Here is an 11,942-nt window from a genome sequence, read left to right on the forward strand (position 1 = left end):
ATAAAAAGAAAATACATCAGCAGTAGCAGAGCTTCATATTGGAACGTGCAGCAATACAAATAACTGAAATGGTAACACCAAGTCCCAGTGTCCTATTTCGAGTACACCAAATTTTATAACAATGGAAAACAATGAATATAACTGCAATTGAGCTAACAATGCAAGTAGTTTAAAAGACACATTGTTGAATATAAATAATCGCAAAAAGATCTTTGCCACATATTTCAAATATTACTAAATTGTCGATAAAGTAAATACCTGTAATAACGAAAAGTGTGCCTTAGTATTCAATAATCAATTAATGGTAGGATTTATTGCTTTTAATTTCCTCTAAGCATACATTTGTTATAAAAAACATCAACAAATGACGTAGAACAGTAATAGATGCAAATTAATAATTTGTTGTGTATTTATTAATAAATATGTGCTCTGTCCTCAAAATAGGACACTGCTACTTAATGGGTTAAAATGATTGCTCTGCTGCCGGAGAACTGAGAAGCATAATAAAACGTTTGCACCGAATTATGTGAGAAAAGTAGTTTGGAATGCGACAAATCCATTTGCTAATGGCAGTGATATCAACACCTCCCTTTTCCATTTGAGCTGTGTCCCAAACTCGAAGCCCTTATATCAAAACACGGCACATGGCTGGCTGCATTGCTTATCTCAGACCAGCTACTCATGTTGCATGCAATGTTGTGAAAGTACTGTGAAAGAAACAGCATCCTAAAAGGCTGTCTGATGTTTCCAGCAGGTCGAGGCAGCTGGCTGTGGGCGCCGTGTTGACCTGGACAGCAGCTGGTGAAGGTCAGAAGTATGTAGCCTCACAGGGCCGAATGGCTGCCAGCTGGTCCCTCCGCATTGGCAACACCGCACTGGCAACAATGGTGTCACACCGACGCTGCCAGACTTCAGATCACCGAGCCGGCTGCTCCTAGCAGAGTGTGCGAGGGGGAACAAGTATCTGAGGAACAGGACCTGCAGCAGGGATACTTCACTTAGCTTCCAGTTGGTCACTGTTAAGAATTTGGTTGGACCAGGAAAATGGGGCCTGTGTGTGCAATCAGTGTGTGACTCCTAATGCAGTCCCTGTTTGTCAGACTGTGCAGGCGCTGGCTACGTTTGCACTGACGACTTCTTCGAAGGATAGTGGTTACTATGTAGGCACAAAACAAAGGATTGTTGAGGATGTGTTTGTTGGAGTGTATTAGCGTGCAACTGTTTACTGTAGGTGCATTTGTCAGCTACATAGTGTGACTTCTGTACTGACAACTGGCTGACGACACAAAATTTCCTTTGTGGGTGACGACCTAACTGAAACGATTTTAATGCAGTTATATACCAGCAGAATAAGCACTTTTCTGTATTTTACCCGGAGTCAGATGTTGTCGATGATCATTAGACATTAGATTCTTTTTGTCAGTCTAGATTTTGCAAAAGATACTTATTTTTGTTGGCGTTGCATAAGAAATATAAAAAAAGGATGACGGTACAGTCCCACGTCTGGCCATCCTGATTTAGGTTTCCCCGTGACTTTCCTAAATCGCTCCAGGCAAATGCCGGGATGGTTCCTTTCAAAGGGCACGGCCGACTTCCTTCCCCGTCCTTCCCTAGTCCGATGAGACCGATGACCTGGCTGTCTGGTCTTCACCAAAACAACCCAATCCTCCTGACTCCATTAGTCCAAACATAATTTCAGTATCAATCTGGACTGACAGAAAATCAGCTTCTTGTTGAATAATATGAGCCATCTGACAGTGACCATAGACTTCTGCGACTGTGCACCTTCACCATTTTAGTGCCGACATAAAAGTGCCCCAAATTAGTGTTGCATGGAAAGCACTCCGCCTTCAGGCCACAAGTGGCCTATCAGGACCAACCGATCGCCGTGTCACCCTCAGTTGATAGGAGGGGCGTGTGGTCAGCACACCGCTCTCCCAGTCGTTATGATGGTTTCCTTTGACCGGAGCCGCAACGGTCGAGTAGCTCCTCAATTGGCATCACGAGGCTGAGTGCACCCTGAAAAATGGCAACAGCGCATGGCGGCTGAATGGTCACCCATCCACGCCCGACAGCGCTTAACTTCGGTGACCTCATGGGAACCGGTGTATCCACTGCGGCAAGACTGTTGCCAGTGCTGCATGAGGGAACTTCCAAAAGCAAGTTACACATCATTATGGTGAGCCAGGTAACTTTCACCGAGTGCTGCACTACACTTCGGATTGACACACACACATACACACACACACACACACACACACACACACACACACACACACACACACACACACACACATGGTGCCATTTTTCAGCACAGTCACCAAGTCTCCACAAAACAACAACGGGGCCATTCTTGCAGCCAAGGAGCCATTCTACATTCTAGAACTGCTGCGTGAACTTCCTCATCACTGGAGGATCTGTGATTGCTACGACCCATCGATGATCAATGTCAGCGGCCTTCACTCCCGATGAGCACCGGCCGTGCTGGTGTGGCCTCTGCCAAGCGTTTCGTACCACTTATCTACAGCTGGATGTGATGTAGCATTTGGTCCAAATAACGACAGAATTTCACAGTGAATCTGTGTGCAATTTAGACGTTTTACCCACAAGAATCATACTATTCCACATAGTCTGTAATTGATTGGATTGTCAATATTTATAGTTTCAGTATTTTTGAAGAAGTCTAAAAATATTGATATATTATCTGAAATAAACTAAACTTAACCTTACACAATGAATTTAAAACACTAGGTTAATTTTTTTGGTTTAACATACATATATATAATTTATATTAATATATTGCATTTAATTAAATTTAAATACCACTTTGGAGAACATTTTGAGTTGCCATACGATTTCACTCCCTCACCATGAGCCAGCTATTAAGTATACCACAGCGGAACAGTATTTGCAGCAAGGCTGTGTTAAATGTTGTTTGTCTCGTCCGCCAATGTGCAAGTCTTTGTTTTGCCACTGTCTTAGCGAGGGATGACATGTGTGACTTTCTGTTCGAAGTCCCCTTGTACATAATATTACTTTTTTTCGAGTTTACGATTTTTGGATGTTTGAGAACATTTTACATTACAAATATTTTTTTAAATTAATTATAACTTCGCAAAAAATTTTTCAGTCTCATGTTTTACTATTTGTGATTTGAACTTGTGCCTCCCACGGATGCATATTTTTCATATAAATTACAAATTTTGTGTAAACTACGCACCTAGATCACAGTTTACAGCTTTGTGCTATTAATTGTAACAGAAGGATGATAACGACCCAAAAAACCTATGTTCTACCAATTCTAATTCTACCAATTGTATTTTGTGTGTATTTTATCGCAAAACAATTTTGTGGTAAAGCCATAGCAGCGGTGGCTCGTAGTTAAAGAATCTGAGACAGAGCTGCGCCAAAGAGATATATTAAAATATAGTTTTCAGTAATGCATTACATAATTTTTGCTGTTAGTAAGTATTTCAAATAGTTTCAAAATATATTTAAAAGAGATAGTTAACGTTTTAAGAACTGTTGCAATCAAGTGCTCTTCAGTTGTTTTCTATTGCAGTAGTTCGAATATCGAAGATTTCTGTGAGGTAAGTGATTCATGAAAGTTATAGGTTATTGTTGGTCAGGGCCATTCTTTTGTAGGGATTATTGAAAGTCAGACTGCGTTGCGCTAGAAATATTGTGTGTCAATTTAGTGTTGATCAGAATAAGTAAATAGAGTAATGTCTGAAAAGCAATTAAGGTAAGAGGTTTATCAGCACAGTAATTCACTAATTTTTCTGAGGGGACGTTTCATGTCCTCTATTAGTTGCTGTATGTATTCCAATCTCTGTCTTCCTCTACAGTTTTTGCCTTCTACAGATCCCTCTACTACCATGGAAGTCATTCCCTCATGTCTTAACAGATGTCCTATCATCCTGTACCTTCTCCTTATCAGTGTTTTCCACATATTCCTTTCCTCCCCGATTCTGCGAAGAACCTCTGTATTCTTTCCTTATCAGTCCACCTTATTTTCAACATTCGTCTGTAGCACCACATATTCTTCGATTCTTTTCTGTTCCGGTTTTCCCACAGTCCATGTTTCACTACCACACAATGCTGTACTCCACACTTACATTCTCAGAAATGTGTTCCTCAAATTAAGGCCGATATGTGATATTAATAGACTTCTATTAGTCAGGAATGCCCTATTTGCCAGTGCTAGTCTGCTTTTGATGTCCTCCTTGCTCTGTCCGTCACTCGTTTTTTTACTGACTAGTTAGCAGAATTCTTTAACTTCATCTACTTCGTGATCATCAATCCTGATTTGAAGTTTATAGCTGTTCTCATTCCTACTACTTCTCATAACCTTTGCCTTTCTTCGATTTACTCTCAAATCATACTCTTTACTAATTAGACCACTCTATTCAGCAGATCATGTAATTCTTCTTCACTTTCACTCAGGATAGCAATGTTATCAGCGAATCATATCATTGATGTCCTTTCACCTTGAATTTTAATTCCACTCCTGAACCTTTCTTTTATTTCCATCATTGCTTCCTCGATGTACAGATTGACCAGTACAGTCGAAAGACTACATCCTTGTCTTACACCCTTTTTAATACGACCGTTTCGTTCTTGGTCGTCCACTCTTACTATTCCCTCTTGGATGTTATACATACTGTATATGATCCGTCTCTCCCTATAGCTTACCCCTATTTTTCTTAGAATTTCGAACATCTTGCACCAATTTACCACGTCGAACGCTTTTATCAGGCCGGCAAATCCTATGAACGTGTCTTGATTTTTCTTTAGTCTTCCTTCCATTATTAACCTCAACGTTAGAATTGCCTCCCTCGTGCCTTTACTTTTCCTAAAGCCAAACTGATCATGGTCTAGCGCATATCAATTTTCTTTCCCATTCTTCTGTATATTATGCTTGTCATCAACTTGGATGCATGAGCTGTTAAGCTGATTGTGCGATAATTCTCGCACTTGTCATCTCTTACCGTCTTCGGAATTGTGTGAATGATGTTTTTCCGAAAGTCAGATTGTATGACACCAGACTCATACATTCTACACACACAACGTTAATAATCATTTTGTTGCCACTTCTTCCAACGATTTTAGAAATTTGATTGAATGTTGTCTATCCCTTGCGCCTTATTTGATCTTAAGTCCTCAAAAGCTGTTTTAAATTCTGATTCTAACACCGGGTCCCCTATCTGTTCTAAATCGGCTCATGTTTCTTCTTGTATCACATCAAACAAATCTTTCCCCTCATAGAGGCCTTCAATATACACTTTCCACCTATCCGCTCTCTCATCTGCATTTAGCAGTGGAATTCCTGTTGTACTCTTAATGTTATCACCTTTGCTTTTTATGTCACCGAAGGTTGTTTTGACTTTCCTGTATTCTGACTGAGTCCTACCGACAATAATTTCTTTTTCGATTTCATCACATTTTTTATGCAGGCATTTCATCTTAGCTTCCCTGCACTTCCTATTTATTTCATTCCTCAGCTACTTGTATTTCTCTATTCCTGAGTCTCCCTGAACATTTGTGTACTTCCTCCTTTCATCGAGCAATTGAAGTATTTCTTTTGTCACCCATCGTTTATTCGCAATTACCTTCTTTGTACTTACGTTTTCCTTCCCAACTTTTGTTAATTCCCTTTTTTGGGATTTCCATTCCTCTTCAACCCTACTGCCTACTAAGCTATTCCTTACTGCTGTGTCAATAGCCTTAGAGAACTTCAAGCGTATCTCGTTATTCCTTAGTACCTCCGTATCCCACTTGTTTGCGTATTGGTTCTTCCTGATGAATGTCTTAAAATTCAGCCCACTCTTCTTCACTACTCTTTTGTGATCTGAGTCTATATCTGCTCCTGGTTACGCCTTACAATCTAGTATCTGATTTCGGAATCTCTGTCTGACCATGATGTAATTTAACTGAAATCTTCCCACATCAGCCGGCCTTTTCCAAATATACTTCCTCCTCTTGTGATTCCTGAAGAGAGTATTCGCTATTGCTAGCTGAAGTTTATTACAGAACTCAATTAATCTTTCTTCTCTCTCAATACTTGTCCTGTTTACTATTGAGTCCCAATTCCGCGTCTTCAGACAGCAGTTAGCTCCACGTAGTAAGCGAGATTTAGGGCGTGGCTTCTATGATGCACACCTGTCACTGGTCTCTAAGAAGATCAGCAAGGGAACCGAGACAATGTCTGAATATTTAGTCTCGATTCTTTATGCCTTAACTCTCTATTATGCTCTGGTGTTTTCAAAGTGTTTGAGATAATTATTTTGCTTCTGACATTCGCAGTTCTTTCCTCTTTGCTACAGACATGATAACCATGTGGTAAGGCGACCGTTCGCGATACGTGGGAAATTCGAGTTCTACATCTACATCCATACTCCGGAAGCCACCAGACGGTGTGTGGCGGAGGGTACCCTGAGTACCTCTATCGGTTCTCCCTTCTATTCCAGTCTCGTATTGTTCGTGGAAAGAACGATTGTCGGTATGCTACTGTGTGGGCTCTAATCTCTCTGATTTTATCCTTGTGGTCTCTTCGAGAGATATACGTAGGAGGGAGCAATATACCGCTTGACTCTTCGGTGAAGGTATGTTCTCAAAACGTTAACAAAAGCCCGTACCGAGCTACTGAGCGTCTCTCCTGCAGAGTCTTCCACTGGAGTTTATCTATCATCTCCGTAACGCTTTCGCAATTTCTAAATGATCCTGTAACGAAGCGCGCTGCTCTCCCTTGGATCTTCTCTATCTCTTCTATCAACCCTATCCGGTACGGATCCTACACTGCCGAGTAATATTCAAGCAGTGGGCGAACAAGCATACTGAAACCTACTTCCTTTGTTTTCGGATTGCATTTCCTTAGGATTGTTCCAATGAATCTCAGTATGCCACCTGCTTTACCGACGATCAACTTTATATGATCATTCCATTTTAAATAACTCCTAATGCGTACTCCCAGATAATTTATGGAATTAACTCCTTCCAGTTGCTGACCTGCTATTTTCCAGCTAAATGATAAGGGATCTACCTTTCTATGTATTCGCAGCACATTACACTTTTCTACATTGAGATTCAATTGCCATTCCCTGCACCATGCGTCAATTCGCTGCAGATACTCCTGCATTTCAGTACAATTTTCCATTGTTACAACCTCTCGATACACCACAGCATCATCTGCAAAAAGCCTCAGTGAACTTCCGATGTCATCCACCAGGTCATTTATGTATATTGTGATTAGTAACGGTCCTATGACACTCCCCTGCGGCACACCTGAAATCACTCTTACTTCGGAAGACTTCTCTCCATTGAGTATGACGTGCTGCGTTCTGTTTTCTAGGAACTCTTCAATCCAATCACACAATTGGTCTCATAGTCCATATGCTCTTACTTCGTTCATTAAACGACTTTGGGGAACTATATAGAGTCACGGTCTGGTACAAATTTTCGTTGTCATCATTCCGGTCTACAGCTGATGGTAGTCACCATTCACAATTGCGAATTCATCTGATGTGTTTAGCAACGGCTGTGGTCGCCGCAGTCCATCGTCATCAGAATAACATCGGCACTGCAATATCGTATTACCAAGCTTGTGTCGAGTCAGAGGGTCGCCAGTTCGAGCACCTGCTTAAAGTAAATAATGACCTAGCTACAAAACAGGCCTTTTTCATGGCCGACACAATTTGTAAAAGACTTTCTCTACGCGAACTAACAGCTGTTGACGGGTTTGTTCTCGGTACGTCTTATCATGAAACTACAATGGATGTGTCGGGACCCCAGCGGATTAGCTCCGAGGCCCCCAGAGTGGAAGGCTGGCGCGCTACCACGGAATTTGTTCGGTTTCGTGAAGTTCTACACTCCTGGAAATGGAAAAAAGAACACATTGACACCGGTGTGTCAGACCCACCATACTTGCTCCGGACACTGCGAGAGGGCTGTACAAGCAATGATCACATGCACGGCACAGCGGACACACCAGGAACCGCGGTGTTGGCCGTCGAATGGCGCTAGCTGCGCAGCATTTGTGCACCGCCGCCGTCAGTGTCAGACAGTTTGCCACGGCATACGGAACTCCATCGCAGTCTTTAACACTGGTAGCATGCCGCGACAGCGTGGACGTGAACCGTATGTGCAGTTGACGGACTTTGAGCGAGGGCGTATAGTGGGCATGCGGGAGGCCGGGTGGACGTACCGCCGAATTGCTCAACACGTGGGGCGTGAGGTCTCCACAGTACATCGATGTTGTCGCCAGTGGTCGGCGGAAGGTGCACGTGCCCGTCGACCTGGGACCGGACCGCAGTGACGCACGGATGCACGCCAAGACCGTAGGATCCTACGCAGTGCCGTAGGGGACCGCACCGCCACTTCCCAGCAAATTAGGGACACTGTTGCTCCTGGGGTAACGGCGAGGACTATTCGCAACCGTCTCCATGAAGCTGGGCTACGGACCCGCACACCGTTAGGCCGTCTTCCGCTCACGCCCCAACATCGTGCAGCCCGCCTCCAGTGGTGTCGCGACAAGCGTGAATGGAGGGACGAATGGAGACGTGTCGTCTTCAGCGATGAGAGTCGCTTCTGCCTTGGTGCCAATGATGGTCGTATGCGTGTTTGGCGCCGTGCAGGTGAGCGCCACAATCAGGACTGCATACGACCGAGGCACACAGGGCCAACACCCGGCATCATGGTGTGGGGAGCGATCTCCTACACTGGCCGTACACCTCTGGTGATCGTCGAGGGGACACTGAATAGTGCACGGTACATCCAAACCGTCATCGAACCCATCGTTCTACCATTCCTAGACCGTCAAGGGAACTTGCTGTTCCAACAGGACAATGCACGTCCGCATGTATCCCGTGCCACCCAACGTGCTCTGGAAGGTGTAAGTCAACTACCCTGGCCAGCAAGATCTCCGGATCTGTCCCCCATTGAGCATGTTTGGAACTGGATGAAGCGTCGTCTCACGCGGTGTGCACGTCCAGCACGAACGCTGGTCCAACTGAGACGCCAGGTGGAAATGGCATGGCAAGCCGTTCCACAGGACTACATCCAGCATCTCTACGGTTGTCTCCATGGGAGAATAGCAGCCTGCATTGCTGCTGTGTGCACGTCCAGCACGAACGCTGGTCCAACTGAGACGCCAGGTGGAAATGGCATGGCAAGCCGTTCCACAGGACTACATCCAGCATCTCTACGGTTGTCTCCATGGGAGAATAGCAGCCTGCATTGCTGCGAAAGGTGGATATACACTGTACTAGTGCCGACATTGTGCATGCTCTGTTGCCTGGGTCTATGTGCCTGTGGTTCTGTCAGTGTGATAATGTGATGTATCTGACCCCAGGAATGTGTCAATAAAGTTTCCCCTTCCTGGGACAATGAATTCACGGTGTTCTTATTTCAATTTCCAGGAGTGTACATCGCGATCTCTGGCAGGCAAAGCATTCGCAGTCATGCGTTGTCCAGAGCATCCGGCAACAGAGCAATGCAGCGGCCAATCGGAGTGCGTGGCGCCAAGTTTAAGAATTGTGCGTTGTCGACCTACGCATTAATTTTGGTTCCTACTGGTATCAGCTATCCAGGGTTAAAATGTCGTGACACAACTTTCCTCTGCGTCGTATATACAGGGTGGTCCATCGATCGTGACCGGGCCAAATATCTCACGAAATACGCATCAAACGAAAAAACTACAAAGAACGAAACTCGTCTAGTTTGAAGCGGGAAACCAGATGGCGCAATCGTTGGCCCGCCAGATGGCGCTGCCATAGTCACAAACGTATGGCTCACAATTTTGGACGAACAGTTGGTAATAACTAGGTTATTTAAATTAAAATACAGAACGTAGATACGTTTGAACATTTTACTTCGGTTGTTCCAATGTGATACATGTACCTTTGTGAACTTATCATTTCTGAGAACGCATGTTGTTAAAGCGTGATTACCTGTAAATACCACATTATGACAATAAATACTAAATATTATGTCCGTCAACCTAAATGCATTTGGCAATATGTGTAATGACATTCCTCTCAACAGCGAGTAGTTCGCCTTCCGTAATGTTCGCACATGCATTGACAATGTGCTGACGCATGTTGTTAGGCGTTGTCGGTGGATCACGATAGCAAATATCCTTCAACTTTCCCCACAGGAAGAAATTCGGGGATGTCAGATCCTGTAAACGTGCGGGCCACGTTATGGTGATTCGACGACCAATCCACCTGTCATGAAATATGATTTCAGTACCGCTTCAACCGCACGCGAGCTATGTGCCAGACATCCATAATGTTGGAAGTACATCGCCATTCTGTTATGCAGTGAAACATCTTGTAGTAACATCGGTAGAACATTACGTAGGAAATCAGTATACATTGCACCATTTAGATTGCCATCGATAAAATGGGGGCCAATTGTCTTCCTCCCACAATGCCGCACCATACATTAACCCACCAAGGTCGCTGATGTCCCACTTGTCGCAGCCATCGTGGATTTTCCGTTGCCCAATAGTGCATATGATGCCAGCTTACGTTACTGCTCTTGGTGAATGACGCTTCGTCGCCAAATAGAACGCTTGCAAAAAATGTGTCATCGTCCCATAATTTCTCTTTTGCTCATTGGCAGAACTGCACACAACGTTCAAAGTCGTCGCCATGCAATTCCTGGTGCGTAGAAACATGGTACGAGTGCAACTGATGTTGATGTAGCATTCTCAACACTGACGTTTTTGGGATTCCCGATTCTCGAGCAATTTGTCTGCTATTGATGTGCGGATTAGCCACGACAGCAGCTAAAACACCTACTTGGGCATCGTCATTTGTTGCAGTTCGTGGTTGACGTTTCACATGTGGCTGAACACTTCCTGTTTCCTTAAATAACGTAACTATCCGGCGAACGGTCCGGACTCTTGGATGATATTGTCCAGGATACCGAGCAGCATACATAGCACACGCCTGTTGGGCATTTTGATCACTATAGCCATACATCAACACGATATCGTCCTACTATGCAATTGGTAAACGGTCCATTTTAACACGGGTAATCTACCACGAAGCAAATACCGTCCGCACTGGCGAAATGTTACGAGATACCACGTACTTACGCCCGCATCTCGTGGTCGTGCGGTAGCGTTCTCGCTTCCCACGCCCGGGTTCCCGGGTTGGATTCCCGGCGGGGTCAGGGATTTTCTCTGCCTCGTGATGGCTGGTTGTTGTGTGATGTCCTTAGGTTAGTTAGGTTTAAGTAGTTTTAAGTTCTAGGCCACTGATGACCTAAGATGTTACGTCCCATAGTGCTCAGAGCCATTTGAACCACGTACTTATACGTTTGTGACTATTACAGCGCCATCTCTCACAAAGCGAAGGAAGTGGTCCAACTAAAACATTCATATTTCTTTACGTACTACAGGAATATGTAATAAAAATGGGGGTTTATGTTTTAAAAAACTCAGTTTATAACCGTTTGACCTATGGCAGCGCCATCTGTCGGGCCAACCATAGCTCCATCTGGTTTCCCCCTTCAAGCTAGACGAGTTTAGTTCTTTGTTGTTTTTTCGTTTTGTGCTTATTTCATGAGATATTTGGCCCTGTCACTATTAATGGATCACCCTGTATATAATGACTAGTATATCATGAGTGAAGAGCCATCGTCTGAACATAGGTGTCCAGCCTGGGATTTGGGAGAAAAAGAGTCTTCCCTGGCGGCAGCGATCGAGGGTAATTGCCTCTGAAGATCGCCAGGATGGACTTCACTAGCGGAGGAGCCGGCAGCGAGATTTTCAGGAGCGGTGCTTTCGACACGGTGGAGGAGGTGGGGGATCCGGGCATGAGTCGTTTTTCTGGAGACAGCGTTGTCATTCTGATTACTCCTATGACGATTCTTTAGCTCCCTGTGGAGTCTTAACACACACTGAAGTGCTTGTTCATGGAAGGATACTCGAGTCG

The 11,942-nt window shown here is 44.2% G+C and overlaps 1 protein-coding gene across 4 annotated transcripts in view; it reads left to right on the forward strand.

The window, feature by feature from the left end:
- Positions 1-945, forward strand: part of LOC126293454 (uncharacterized) — a 146,291-nt gene extending 145,346 nt beyond the window's left edge. For all 4 annotated transcript variants that reach the window (XM_049986696.1, XM_049986697.1, XM_049986698.1 and 1 more), the window contains one exon: positions 755-945. The gene's annotated coding sequence lies outside the window, so the exon portion shown is untranslated. The remainder of the gene's footprint in view (positions 1-754) is intronic.
- The last annotated feature ends 10,997 nt before the right edge of the window (positions 946-11,942 follow it).

This window comes from Schistocerca gregaria, chromosome 10 (assembly GCF_023897955.1).
Source record: "Schistocerca gregaria isolate iqSchGreg1 chromosome 10, iqSchGreg1.2, whole genome shotgun sequence".
Classification (NCBI taxonomy): domain Eukaryota; kingdom Metazoa; phylum Arthropoda; class Insecta; order Orthoptera; family Acrididae; genus Schistocerca; species Schistocerca gregaria.